The sequence below is a fragment of the Arachis ipaensis genome, chromosome B10, assembly GCF_059453495.1.
Source record: "Arachis ipaensis isolate K30076 ecotype BB chromosome B10, ASM5945349v1, whole genome shotgun sequence".
In the NCBI taxonomy this organism is placed as follows: Eukaryota; Viridiplantae; Streptophyta; class Magnoliopsida; order Fabales; family Fabaceae; genus Arachis; species Arachis ipaensis.
The window spans coordinates 146,291,383-146,307,591 of NC_142435.1; positions in this window are offsets into that span (position 1 = coordinate 146,291,383).

Below are 16,209 nucleotides of genomic sequence, written 5' to 3' on the forward strand. Positions count from 1 at the left end.
GCTTGAAATGGTCATCTTATTCTTTTCATGTCTTCCCAATTTTGCAATTAGGAATCATGTTTATTAGAATTTTGATTAATTGGTTCGTTTTCGTTGAAAGATTACCCATCATTCCTCGTAGAAATAAGCTGGATAAATTATTATTTAATATTTTAGTTTCTAATGGTTGGACTAAGCTTCAGTTTCTGTCTTTAAAATTTGAAATATGTTTTTGCCCAAAAATATTTTAATATATATTTCGTATTTAACGAATAAAATAATTGAAAATTTTCTAATAAAATTGTTCGAAAAGTAATTTTTTGTGCAAATAATCTGTCAGTAAAATAGTAGATAGATAAAGATTAAGAGACAAAAAAAATTTGACTTAAAATATAAATGTAGGCTAATTTTAATATTTGCTTTTAAAAAAATTCTTAGCGTAGTCAAATACATATATACTAATTTCAAGAAAAAAATATATTTTATTTACTCTTATAAAATTTATAAAATTAAATTATTGTAAAAATAATTGCACCATCAAAATTTTAAACTTAAAAACATTTATAAAACTACTTGCATTTAAACAATTTGTGCAAAAATAAAAATAAATTAGTGTGTTTTAAAAAAAGTTAGAAATTTTGAATTTGTAAAAGAAAATGAGGAAAAAAAACTTGCTCATGGAGTAATTTGATTCATGACATTAAATTTTATGGATTAAAATTCGTTAGTGCAAAGTCAGATCCAGTTTAGTATGTTGACAAATAGTATGTATCATTAACGGTCATAAAGTTACATCTCAATAAGTTACAAATAGTATTGTATCATTTGTCGATTTTAAAGATATTTTTTGTGCAATTAAAATCTCAGATTTTGGTCAACTAAAAAAGTTTGTATTATTTTTTGATCCAACTAATTTGAAGTTTCCAATGATCTATGCACCACAAATCACATGTTCTTATTGTATCTACTAGTATTTTTATCTTTACATTTTTATATGAATCAACTACCTAATAAATACATTAAATATTATGTGTCCACATGTAATATAAGTGATCACTTTCTATATTTATTATGTCAAGGATCAAGATCAAGAAACTACAGATTTTGGTTAACTATGTGTAGTTGAGTCAATAATTAAAATTCTGTTACAAAATTCAGTTACACAATATGTCTTTATAAATAACAATGTCTTGTACATAAAGAGTTTTTAATACATGATAGTTCATTCTGATTTTTTTTCAATTCACTTCTTCTCTGTTCTTCTCTCTGCATTCTACAATTTCATTTTCTGCATCATCAACTTTACTACTCTTATCAGAAACTTTACATGGTATCCAGAGCCTAATGGTTGACACCATGGCTATGATCCTTTCTAACGCTTCCAACTCCAAATATTGTTTACCAGTTATCTCTGATAAGCTCAATGGCAACAACTTTCTAACGTGGAACAATTTGCAATCATCATAATGAAAAGTCAGACCACTTCAAGAAGGAGAACATCCCAGCTCAAATGGTGGATTCTGGAGACCCAGCAAAGCCAACAAAGATTGAATCAGAAACCTTCAAAGAATGGAGACTCCAGGACAAATCTCTTATGACATGGCTATTGGCATCTATGGATACAACTTTCAAAAACAAGATTGTGCACTGCAAATTCTTCTATGAGATGTGGGATACTATTCTTGAATTCTTTACAGCATTATCAAGGACAAGAAATTCAGAGTCTTCTATCACAATTAAAGTCTGTAAGACTCACTACTACTACTACTGAATATCTTATAAAAATTAGGCAATTAGTAGATTCATTAATTGCCTTAGAGGCACCGTTCTCTGAAGATGAATATATTCAAACCATTCTTGATGGAGTCACCGAAGAATATCAAGGCTTCATTGGCACTGTCATGGCAAAAATGGGCAAGTTTGCAGTAGTTGAAACAGAATCATACCTGGTAGCATATGAAGTGTAACAACCACCCCTTCTAGAAACAAAATTAAATTCGAAATTTGAAAATCAGGTAGGAGATAAGTTTAGAATTTTGAATGTATGTATAGGAACATAGTAACCAGCCTCCGTTTGAAATTTAATCCCCAAATGTATATAAATAGGGGAGCACCCATAGGTAGAAAATCACTCCTCTCAAATAATAATCCTCTCACTTCTCTCTACAAAGAAATAATATTCTGTGTGCAAACACAAGAGGCAAGCTCGAAGAAGCGTTAGGAAAAAGAGTAGGGAATTATGCCTTTCTCACTTTATGTTGGCATGTAGTATGCTCTAGTTATTTTTCTTCCATCCATGCATGGTTACTATCTTTTATCTTTTATGTGTCTCATAGCATTAAGTACCTTTTTTTTTCATCCCTTATCCATATTGACCATGTCCATCTATTTTTGTCATTCATAATCTCTTGATTCATGAGTACATACCTTTTTACCATGTTTTATTTAATTATTTAATATACCCTAATTCTACCATGTGCATTTACATGACTTTTCATATCATTATGTCATTAATGTTTTTTTAATGTTGAGAGTATATACCTTTCTACCATGTTTTATTTAATTATTTAGTATATCCTAATTTTATCCTGTGTATTTACATGACTTTTCATATCAGTATATCATTTATGTTCCTTTAATGTTGAGAGTACATACCTTTTACCATGTTACATTTAGTATATCCTAATTTTATCCATCTTCATGAATGCTTCTTGTATGACTCTCTTTTTATGTATGCTTAAAATAACCTTGATTGTAAATTGAACTGAGGTAATGATCCTTCGGTAAGGGAATGTGACCCCCAAAGACAAGATATCGAGATGATCCCTCGGTAAGGGAGGGTGATAGATCGAGATGATCCTTCTGTAAGGGAAGGTGATCGCCAAGACATTCGAGATAAGAACCTTCGATAAGGGAAGGGGACTCTCATTTTATACCGGTTTGAACTCAATACATTCCATAAAAATTATAAGTTAAGAAAGGAGAAAGCATGAATGAAAGTTTGATTTTTATGTTTTTTTAAGATTTATTTATGATTATGTTGATATTACTTAAGATGTTATCCTTCTATTTTCTTTCTATGTTCTTTCCTTTTTACCTATATGTTTTACGCTTTACAAGAGGTTCATATTACATGTCATATCGTACGAGTTTCTTTTAAAATCCTGCACGTGGGCTGGAGATAGATACGGAGGTGTTGCATAGCACTCCTACTGAGACGTTAGGTTCTCATCCCTTTTTCTTTTCCCATACTGTCTCCAGAGGAACATGGCATAGCGGATAGAGACGACGCAGTGCCCCCGAAGGTAACTTCTGAGTATGACCCCCTCGAAGCACGCGTGGGTAGTTACGACTACGACTACCGTGCTCCAAACTATCTACTTAGGTCGAGAGTTCGTGGAAGGAGAACCCCAGCTGCCGTCAAGTCCTAGTTCATCCCACACAACGGAACCAGATCTTCACTGCGCGAAAAGATGTTGGAGAAAAATCACTGATACCTCGATTCGTGAATAACTGAAGGGTCCTGATCAAGGATAGGATATGACACAAGTATGGGAGCCTCTTCGACGAAATTAGTTAGGACATATTATTTTCTTTTCTTTGTTTAATTACCTCTAAGCATTTTATTTTGAACCGTACTCATGGATAAGTTTATTATTTCATATTTATTATCGTTTTAGTACTACTTGTTTTCTTCTTCACGCGCACTTCCTCCCTTCCTTGCATAACGATTAAGTTCAGTCTCTTTCTCTATCGAGTGTGGCACCTTATTTAAAGACCTTCAAAGATAGGATATAACTTAGGGTGTTACATGAAGACATGCTAAATCGATTCAAGAAACCTTCACAACCAATTTCTTTAGCCAATTTATCTCAATCTTCTATCCCTTCGGATCAGAATTTCCAAAGAAACTACGATCCTTCTAGAGGCAGAGGAAGAGGAGGAAGATTTATGAGAGGTGGTAGATTTACCAACTCAAGTCGCTTGTTTTGTCAGATCTGTAATTGCCCCGGACATGCTGCTTGGAGTTGTTATTACAGATTTGACCAGCAATTTCAGTCATCTAATGCAACATTTTCAGCTCAATCATATCACCCTCCAGCTCCTCCACCATCCTTTCATCAACTTAGGGCATTCTTGGCAGCACCACCATCATCATCATCGTCACAAAATACAGCTTGGTATCCTGACTCTGGAGCCAGTCACCATGTGACAGCTGAACCTAATAACATTATTCAAGCTGCTGAGAATCAGATTAGGTCAGATCAGTTGTATATAGGTAATGGTCAAGGTATCAAGATTTCTAACTCTGGTTCTTCTATTCTTTATGATTCAAATACTGCTCTTTCTTTCAAATTAACTAATCTATTACTTGTGCCTCAAATAACCCAAAATCTCTTTAGCGTTTCTAAATTTGCAGCTGATAACTTGGTCTTTTTTGAGTTTTGGCCTCACCATTGCTTTGTTCGTGATCAGGCTACCACGAATCATCTACTTCAAGGGATAGCTAAGAATGGAATTTATGTGTTTTCCAATCTGTTTGTACTAAAAACTCTTTCTCCAACCCCAAATTGTGTAAAGCAACAAACTACATTAACTGCTACTTCAATTCTCAATAATTCTATAGATACATGGCATAAGAGACTTGACCATCCCTCTATGAAAACTGTCTCACATATTCTGAATAAAAATAAAATTTTACATGCAAAATGCTCTACTCCTATATCTATTTGTGAATTCTGTTATATGGCAAAGTTACATCAATTACCTTTTTCAAATTCTCAATCTGTGTATGTGCATCCCTTAGAACTTATCTACATAGATATTTGGAGACCATGGTTTTAGGTATTATATTAGTTTTGTAGATGCTTATAGTAGATACACTTCTCTTTCTCTTCTGGTTAATAAATCTAAAGCCTTAGCAGCTTTTAAGCAATATAAAACTACTTTGGAAAGACAAACTGGACATCAGCTTAAAGCTATACAAAGTGATCATGGTCTTGAATTTTTGTCTAATTCCTTCAAGACTTATTTGACTGAGCAGGGAATTATTCATAGACTTTCATGTCCTTATACACATCAACAACAAGGGACAGTGGAAAGAAAACATTGACATCTTACAGAAGTTGGTCTATCACTTCTTGCTACAGCTGCTCTTCCATTACGGTTCTGGGATTATGCATTCCAAACTGCTGCTTATCTCATTAATCGACTTCCCACTCCTATTCTCAATCAATTATCTCCCTTGGAGAAATTCTTTCATCAGCAACCAGATTGCACTTTTCTCAAAGTATTTGGCTGTGCTTGCTATCCTCTCTTGAGGCCTTACAACAAACATAAATTTGATTACAAATCTCATTTATGTTTATTTTTAGGCTATGATTTTAGTCACAAAGGCTATAAGTGTCTTTCTCCATCAGGTAAACTATATATATCAAGAAATGTTGTTTTTGATGAAACAAGATTCTTATATTCTTCCCATTTTACTTCACAACATTCTTCTATTTCAGACTCCTCACCTCTCTTACCTACACCACAAGTTATCCCTGGACCATCATCACCAATTCAATCACACACACCTCCTTTAGAACCACCAATTTCTCCCTCCATCTCCTCCCCTCCCTCTTCAAATCTACCTCACTCAGCTTTACATCTTACATCAGTAAATCGTGACCTTTAATCTCCCACAATGCCTACTGGCCCAATTCCAACTTCAGATATGGAAATAGTGTTACCTCTTCAACCACCCATTATCTCTTCTTTTTCATCACAAGTATCACCACCTCTTCCTCCACCACCATCCAACATTCACCCAATGAAAACCATATCTAAATCTGGAATCTCTAAACCTCGAGCCTTTTCTACTATCACTTCCTCATTGCATAGTGATTCAAATTTTCTACATCATATACCAAAAACAGCTTCAGAAACATTAAACCATGCTCATTGGAAACAGGCAATGCAAACTGAGTATTCTGCACTTTTAAAATGCCAAACATGGGATCTAATCTCCCCACCACCTAGTGCTGTCATTATAGGCAGCAAATGGGTCTTTGCATTGAAAAAGAACCCTCAAGGCCAAGTCATTAGATATAAAGCTAGACTTGTGGCCAAGGGATTTCATCAAAGAGAGGGTGTGGACTTTGAGCAAACCTTTAGTCCTGTGATTAAACCTCAAACTATCCGAATTGTGCTCTCAATTGCCTTGTCTCGAGGCTGGCAATTGAGACAATTTGATTTTGACAATGCATTTCTCAATGGTGATTTACATGAAACTGTTTATATGCAACAACCTCCAGGATTTTGTGACACTAACCCTTCTCTTGTTTGCAGATTACGAAAAGCTATTTATGGACTCAAACAAGCTCCTAGAGCTTGGTTTCTAACCTTATCTGCCACATTAAAGAAGTTTGATTTTATTAGTACTCGTTCAGATCCTTCTTTATTCATAAGACATACTAATACATCTGTAACTCTATTATGTGCATATGTTGATGACATTCTATTAACTGGAGATAACCCCTCTGAATTACAATTATTAATTCAACAACTTCACTTTATTTTCTCTCTTAAAGACCTTGGCAAATTCAGTTTTTTTCTTGGCTTAGAAGCCAATTATGTGAATGATTCTCAAATTTTACTGCATCAAAAGAAATATATCACTGACTTACTTGACAGAACCAAAATGACTATGGCTAATTCAACCCCAACTCCTATGGTTGTTTCTTCAAAATTGTCAGCTAATGATTCCTCTCATTTTGAAGATCCAAAATTATTTTATTCTATTGCAGGAGCCCTTTAATATCTCACACTTACTAGGCCAGACCTCACATTTACTGTTAGCAAGATTTGTCAGTATATGCACAATCCCACTGTCAATCATTGGAAAGCACTAAAAAGGATACTTAGATATAGAGTAAATTACCAATTATGCCCCCGAATTTGTAAAACGCTGACAAAAATAACCCTAATATTTGATAACGACAATAATACCCTCCAAAAATTTTAAAACGGTACAAATCTGACCACCCGTGAGGAGAACCCTTCTCCGTTGAACGGCGCTTGGTGATGTGGCAAACGGAAGTCCAACGTGGCCTCCCTATTAGGCTTCACTATCCGTTTTGTTCCTAAATCCCTAATTTTTAAAACCCTAATTGGACAATTCAAATGAAATTACTAGATTAACCCTTTAGTGAAAGACCATATGTAACTAAGACGAAGTTGGACGCGCGAAACTGAAGAGTTTCTTGGTGGTGGTCTCTGTCTGTGTTCGTCTGCTGTCGCTTTATATCCGTCTCTTGGATTTCGTAACGTCATATGCAGTGACACGTTTGGCGTTGATTCGGAGTGAAGAAATCGTTGTGGAAGAACGAAAATTTTGGTAAGCATTTTATGTTTTTGTTGTTGTTATTATCAGCCAGTTGGGGTTTGAATATGGAGGTATGATGATGGTAGTTTGATGTGTTGTGTTAGCTCATTATAACTTTTGTGATGACTTTTGTCAGATGGCTACACATATCACATTTGTTTATCACCATCGGGGTTGGTTAGAGAAAGATGCGGATGGTGTGCTGAAGTATAATGGTGGTACAGTGAGTATCATCGACAGGGTGCACGTTGATACATGCAACCTATTCCTTGTGGAAGGCTTGTTTCTAGATTTAGGGTATACTAGGTATACTGAAGTTTATTGGTTGGAGCCCGGGAAGGATTTAGGTAACGGGTTACGGGTGCTCAGGAGGGATGACGATGTGGTTAAGTTGTGTGAAGCTGCATTGAGGAATGAAAACAGGGTCCACTTGTATTTTGAGCATCCAGTTGATGCGGAGCCAGAGTATGTTGATGAGGCTGAGCTTATTGGTAACGAAGAAGTTGAGACTCTTGATTTAGTGGATCAGCAAATTCATCAGCAGGAAGCCGAAGAAAATGAACAGGATGAAGGATATGAAAATACAGAAGTAGAGGGAGATCCTTCAGAAAATCAATCAAATCATCAAGCTGATCCCCCACAAGAGGTGGAACAAGAGCAAGAAGAGGATGATGATCCCCCACATCAGGAGGAAGAAGAGCAAGAAGAGGACGAAACAATGCTGAACAAAGGGGGGTATGATTCTGCGTTGCCAGATGAGGCTGCTACTGAAAAGGTTTGTAATGAAACTCAGGCTGGAACAATGGAAAACGAGGCCCCCAACATAGGAGACAACCATCAGACACATGTTGAAGACCAGGCGGGTCAATCTAATCCTGAAGAAGCCCAAGGCAGGGGAAGAAAACCCAGGAAGAAACATGCGAGGCCCCAACCATCTGGTAGAGCTCAACCTGTACCACAAAACAATAGTGATGCACATGCTGGTAAGTACATGAATTGTAGATCCTAGTTGAAATATTGAATATTGTTGGGACTGTGTTTTACCTGTCATAAGATGTTTGCTAATTAAAAAATTAATCATATGAATGCTTTATGTTGTAAAATTAGATGACGATGCAGGTTGTGGGGTTCAAGGCCGGAGGTATCATCAAAGACCCCGTCCATCTGGACAGAAGATTCTTCCACCTAGGGAAGAGAATCAGGCTCCAAGGGTGGTTGTTCCTAACCCTCATGACCAGGATGAAGAACCCACTGAGTATCAGTATCATTCTGAAGAGCTGCACACCCCACCTGGTTCTGATTCTGAGGATGAAAACCCGGTATTCCCTCAGTATAATCCAGATACGAAATTTGGTAAAATTAGACTGGAATTAGGAATGGAGTTTGGCACGATGCAGCAGTTTAAGGATGCAGTCAGGAAGTACAGTATTCAGCTGGGCAGAGAGGCCTTTTTTCTCAAGGTTGAACCACACAGGTGCAGGGTAATATGTTACAATGAAACTTGTCCATGGGAAGTTTACTGTGCAAGGAGAAACCAGCCCCCGAGTTACCAAATCAAAACATTGGTCGATGAGCATACATGTCCAAGGAGTAACAAAAGCAGGTCAGTGACGTGTAAATGGGTGTCCGAGGAGTTGATTAGCAAGATTAGAGTCTGTCCGAATTTGTCTCATAGAGAGGCTCGTGATATGTTCAAGGTTGAGTTTGATATATGTGTCGGAGAGAGGATGATATTTAGGGCAATGGAGAAGGCTAAGGATGTCATTGAGGGCACAGAAAGGGAACAATATTTGAAGTTAAGGACTTACTTGAATGAGCTCCGTAAGGCCAATCCAGGATCCACCTGCCGTATGAGCACAACCCCACAACAAGAAGGGTTGCCTAAGTTCAGAAGTCTTTACATATGTCTAGATGCCTGCAAACGAGGATTCAAGCAAGGATGTAGGCCTTTTTTATGCCTTGATGGAGCATTTTTGAAGGGTTATTTTGGGGGGCAGCTGCTGACAGCCGTGGCTCAAGATGCAAACAATCATCTATTCCCAGTTGCATATGGAGTAGTTGATGCAGAAACAAAGAATAATTGGAAAGAATTCCTGGAGTATTTGTTGGAAGATATCGGGGATCACAGGCAATTTGATTGGCACTTTATGTCTGACAAACAGAAGGTATCTTGTCTGTAACTTGTGTGTTAAGTTATTTAATACTATATGCTGACTAACTTAGTTCTTGACAGGGCCTAATTCCTGCTCTACAAGAAGTTATGCCGGGGGTTAATCACAGATTTTGTACTATGCATATGTAGAGGAATTTCAACAAGCGCTGGAAGGACTTAGAACTCAAGCAGTTTCTATTTCAATGTGCAAGGGCATTGACTGATCAGGAGTTTAATGAAGGTATGGATGCTATCAAGAAAATTAATACTTCTGCCTGGGAATATCTTTCTAAGTATGAGCAAGAAACTTGGTCAAGATCAAGATTCTTAACTTGGCCTAAAGTGGATAACATAACCAATAACAATGCTGAGTCACTTAATGCAACCATGGTGGGGCTAAGAGGCAAGAGCATCATTACCATGCTAGAGGAAATTAGATATTACCTTATGAAGACGATGGCAACGCATAACGATGCACTCATGGCCTACACGGGGAAACTGGCTCCTATCCAAATGAGCAGATTGGAGAAGGAAAAGAAGGAAGGAAATTACTGGGAGGCTCAATGGGTGGGAGACGATGACCACAATGTCTTTGAAGTCAGAAGGCATGGTCGAACAGTTCGGGTCAACACTCAAGACAGGACTTGCACTTGTAGAAAGTGGCAACTCACAGGTCTGTCGTGCTGTCATGGAGTTGCTGCAATTCAAAGAAAAAATCAACGTCCAGATGAGTATGCCCACCATTGGCTGACCATGGAAGCGTACAACAGAACATATCAATTTCACATCAACACTGTCCCTAGTCAAGAATACTGGGCTGATGCAGAGGACCTCCCGTGTCTCCCTCCACCTTATAAGAGACCAATAGGAAGGCCTACCAAGAAGAGAGCACGACATGAATCAGAGAGTCAGAGTGGGAGCCAGTACAAACTCAAGAGGAGCTATGGAAAAACAAGTTGTAAATATTGTAGAAAGGTAAATAAAAACTCATTTCTTACACAACTGTTGTTGTTATCTGTTCTCTTCAAGTTGATCTGATGTTGTTTTTTGTAGGTGGGACACAATTCCAGGACCTGCCCTAATAAGAATCATGTTGCAGCTGGGGCAGATGCAGATGCACAAGAAGCACCTCAATCAGGTCAGCCAGCAACAGGAGGAGTTGTTCCACCCAGGGGCTTACAAGACATGTCAGACTCAGAGCAGGAGATGTATTGGGAGGAAACCATGGATGCAGTCGAAGAGGATCTCACACAGGGCCATCCACACTCTGAAGCTGATGAAGAGGTAGCACATTCTTCAATAATTGCTCTTTACACTAACTTCAGATCTAGTACTTAAATTTAATTTACTGTAGGCAAACATGAACACCTCCGGTTCAACTAGTCATCGTGAAGGAAGGAGAGCTACTAGATCTAACCTTGCAAGGAGAGCAGCAAGATCTACCAAGGCTGCTGCAACAACTCTTCAAACTCCCTCCAACACTGCTGCGGCTGGTGCAGCATCTACTAGCAGGGAAACAATCAGGGTCAAGATGCCTATCAGGAGAACCCCCTTAGCCCAACCAGATCTCAGGCCCACAGCTACAGCTACAGCAGCCCAACACCATGTTAGGCCCACAGCTCCAGGCCCACAAGCCACTCCAAGGCCCAACCCACCATTTAGGCCCCCACAAATAAGGCCCGTCGCACCATCTGCAAATGCTGCTACTGGTTCAGGAGTTCCAGCCTCCACAATGACTCCACTTGTGTCAAATGAAACCATGAATGGAGCATCTAAGGCAACCACCTCTAGGTTCTCAAGGTTTATGCCAAATCAGTCAGCTTGAAGGAGACTTTGCTATATAATTACTTCATCTTTTGGGTTATAACTTGATCTGTAGTTCCCCTTTGTTGGACAACTTGAGTATTTTGGGTTGTATGTTGATATTTAGTATGTTTGGTATTTAGTTATAACTTTATCCAGTTTTTGGGAATGTATGTTGATATTTAGTATGGGTTATTGCCCTTTGTTGGACTCTTTGTTTATTTTGGTATCAGCTATGAAGACTGATTAACATGTATAGAGTATTTTGGTTGGAACAGTTTGTGCTAATGCTTGATGTTATGCAGACCAGTTGTCTCGGTTTTTATCTTGTCCTTTTACCAATTTTGATTTCTTAGGTCTATTTGAACTTATTTAACATGTCTGAGTTGCCTTTTTGGTTAGTTGCACTTCACTCCATTCATGATTTTCTTGGTGATGCAATAAAATTCTAGTCACAGGTCCAATTCATTAACAAGTAAGCAAAATAACCACAGCAATGTCAACATAAATAGTATGCAACAATAACACATAACAGTCATCAATAAACCCTGTCCTGCATGCATTCGTTGTCCTATCTAACCAAACACATCAAACTCAAACTCAAACTCAGTACAAGTCCACCCAGTACGAAACACAGAAGCAATTCAACTCTCTTCATCTGCTCTATCAACATCTTTCGATCTCTCTGTGTCGTCTCACTCTCAACACTGGTAAACCTCCCTTCCAATACTCCACATGCATTGCATCCTACTGTGCCATTCTTACAGCATTCCTCCACCCCAGCAGATTCCTCACCCGTTTCGTCCATCCATTGAAAATAACAGCACCCACTGTTCTTCGTCTGCCCAACACAATAACCATTCATCAAGCTCAGTTGTCGACGGGGGGAACAAATGAAGCACAAAATTCATACTTACCTTCCACAGAGGACACCTGAAGAACCATCTACCTGGGTTTTTCCTCGTCTTCGACTTCAATGCCACCACCTGAAGACGACAGAAGCATGTGCCATCATATGGCTTGCTCACATGTTCTTCGAGCCCTTCAGATCCACTATTTTCCATATACTGTGTCCTTCGATTATAACTGGACATGACTGAGCTTCCAGCATGCATGGCAATGGTTAGGGTTTTGCTTTATGCTCAATTTGGGGAAAATGTTCATTCTGATTTCTAAATAAGGGAGTAAAGGGAGTGAAGCCTAATAGGGAGGCCACGTTGGACTTCCGTTTGCCACATCACCAAGCGCCGTTCAACGGAGAAGGGTTCTCCTCACGGGTGGTCAGATTTGTACCATTTTAAAATTTTTGGAGGGTATTATTGTCGTTATCAAATATTAGGGTTATTTTTGTCAGCGTTTTACAAATTCGGGGGCATAATTGGTAATTTACTCCTTAGATATATTAAAGGAAGTATGGATCATGGTCTCTTATTTACAGCCTGTACTGACTTTCGATTATTTGCTTTTTCAGATGCTGATTGGGGAGCAGATGTTGATGATAGAAAAAGTGTTACTGGATATTTTGTCTACCTAGGAAAAAACTTGATTGCATGGAAAAGCAACAAGCAACGTGCCGTTAGCCGATCAAGCACAGAAGCTGAGTTTCGTGCATTTGCTGCAGCTCAATCTGAAGTCATTTGGACACAAAATCTGCTTCATGAGTTACATCTCTCTCTCACCACAGCTCCTACTCTCTACTGTGACAACCAAAGTGCTTGCCTTCTTGCTGCAAATCCAATTTTACACAGGAAATCTAAGCATTTCGAGCTAGATCTTCACTTTGTGAGGGACCAAGTTACACATAAGAAATTATTTGTCACTAATATTTCATCCTAAGATCAGGTGGCTGACATATTTACCAAGCCACTATCGATGACTCTCTTTTCCAAATTTTGTGGCAAATTTCGTGTTTGTTCATCCCCTACACTCAGTTTGAGGGAAAGGGCTGTCAAGGATCAAGATCAAGAAGTTACAGATTTTGGTTAACTATGTGTAGTTGAGTCAATAACTGAAATTCTGTTACAAAATTTAGTTACACAATATGTCTTTATAAATAACAATACCTTGTACATAAAAAAGAATTTTTAATACATGATAGTTCATTCTGATTTTCTCTCAATTCACTTCTTCTCTGTTCTTCTCTCTGCATTCTACAATTTCATTTTCTACATCATCAACTTTACTACTCTTATCAGAAACTTTACAATTTAGTCATTGATCATGTCACTATATTTACTTACTATTTTACTCATCTTAATATTTGAACTTATGCATCCTTAATTTCTAATAATGCTAACAAATGATCTTTTTAAAATGCGCTTTTGCTTAAATCTAATTTTAAGTTGCACACACCACAATACTAAACCAAATTTTTACGGTACTTTTTAAAAAATGCAGCTGGTAAGGGTCTTTCACCCTAATATCAAATTAATATGAAAAAAAATATGTCCGTAGATATGTTTGATGAATAAATAAACTCATATTCATAGATTAACAAAATTTTGTCCAAATGTCCCTTTCAGTGTCCATTAATCCTTAACTCCAAAATACTTGTTTGTTTTCGAATTTCAACTGGTTAAAGCTTGAAGAGTTTCGGTCTACGTACAAAAAGAAGAAAGAAAAAATAGGTAATTTCTTTTAAGTTCATGGTAATTTTGTGCGTGATTTATCCTTACTTAGGTGCCACCATCACAGCCGTTGATCAAGAAAAGTTTTTAAAAGTTCATTAATTGATTTATTAAATGTTTTTACACTGTATTGTATTTTATATTATTTACATTATAGCACATAACGTATATGAACTCTAATATGAATGGGTACAATGTGTAAATAGTTGATTTTGACAAAATTACAAATTAAAATTCTTTTTCCACTACTGCTTCTTCTTCAAAAGCCTAGATTCTTCGAATCAAAACCCTCTCCAAATACCATTCGACTGCCCCACTGCTTCTTCTTCTACCTCATTTGTCTGTTTTCTTTGGTGACTCACCGACAGGGCAGGGCCAGATCTTTCCGAATCTCGTCGAAGACATTGCCTACTGTTTCTTCGTCTAGCTCATGCGGTTGTCTTTTCAGGGTTAAGTTTTTTCGAAACCGTCGAAGACCGTAACTCATCCCTTTGCCGGCCAAATCTGGAGACCCACATGCAAAACCCTCTCCAAAAACTCTTGTAAGGCCTACTGTTTCTTCTTGTAGTTCATGCGTTTGTATTTTTTCAAATTTCACTACCAATTTTGCGTTATTTGTTCTATTACTCACTTTCTGTAATCACTTGTCATGGAAAAAGATTGTTTCAATTTCGAACGCAGTAGTTGATCATAGTTGTTCGTGGTGTTAAATGTTAATTAGATTGATAGCTAGTGATGCATGCTCCTCAAATACGAGATGAAGCAGAGGTGGAGACAGCGGACTACACGAACTCAAAGCTGGATATGCAACCTCATGTTCGCTGCAACCCGGGGATGTAAAAGATGGTGTGGCTCCAAAATGCTTCTGTGAAAAATATACCATCTGCTACATGTCGAACCCGGTGGTGAACCTTGTTGCCTCGGACGCTGCAAACGTAAAAATCGATCGGTCTCGAACAGTTGTGCTTCTTTGTTGAAGTGTGTCTTGCATCGGTCCACCAGCCATTGTATGATTTGGTCAGGCAACACCTTGGACGCATATATCTCGTCAACCGCTCTGGGCTTTCCTCTTTATGAGTATTGTCTCATACAAGCATGTAGAAGATACCCCAACCAACGTAACTCAGTTTCACAATAAGCAGCGAAGATGATCGATAGAGGGATCTTATGCTCCCTATGTCCGATCCTTTAATCCAGTACTTATCACCCTCTGTCTTTGGGTTGACACGGAGGCAGTTGTCTTGACGGTCTATGAAGTAGAGATCAGTGGTTGTGAAGAAAGAGAAGTGCCTTACAATGTGCGGTGGAAACTGGATATCACCCTGTAGTAAAAAAAACAAACTAACATGTTAGACACATGTTGAAAAATTATTTTCAGAAAAAAAAAAGAAAATTTTAAAAAATATATAATTATCAATTTTAAATAATAATTTTATCACAAAATAATTTTATTATAATTAAGATATTAATCCTAATTAAATAAAGTAACTCAAGTTATAAGTATAGTTAGTTATTCGAATAAAATAACATCTAATAAAAAATTAACACATTATAAAATATAAACTACATATTATTTTTAAAAAAAATTGGATAAAATTTATCATATATATAATCAATGGCAGATCAGGGGTCTAAGGTGGCCATGGTCCCAAAATAGTAAATAGTAATAATTAATAATATTAAAATTTTTTATATATAATATTAGAAAAAAAAAATATAAGTTACAAAATTTTATAAATTAAAATAACTAAAAACCGCACTATGTATTGGATATTTGAATTATTATTGCTCTTGTTAACAAATAGCCCATTCTAATGATTAATAAAAATGGTTCTATTATACTAACCCAAACTCAGAACAAAAGTCACCAAAAAAAAAAAATACTAACCCAAACTCATACTATTAATTAAAGTAACACTAGTACATTTTTCAAACATTTTTTTCAAACCATCAGAGGCATCAGCGCCACTTTTCTCTCTCTTTTAGTGGCTTCCAGACTTTTGGTCTTCTACTCTTCTCATTCTAATTTTCTTTCCATACCAAAACAAGATATATGAAAAAAAACCATTGAAGAGAAGTAAACAGCCAAATATTAACCATTGAATGCACAATAAAGATTCAAAGAGGTATATTTCAATTTTTTTTAAAGTTAATAATAATGTCAAATATTATTTACATTATTTATTTAAAATAATTAATTTATTTTTTTTATAATAGACAGTGTTCAAAGATTGAAGTGAGGGCAAAACTCAATATAATTATTTTTGGGTGAGACTTGG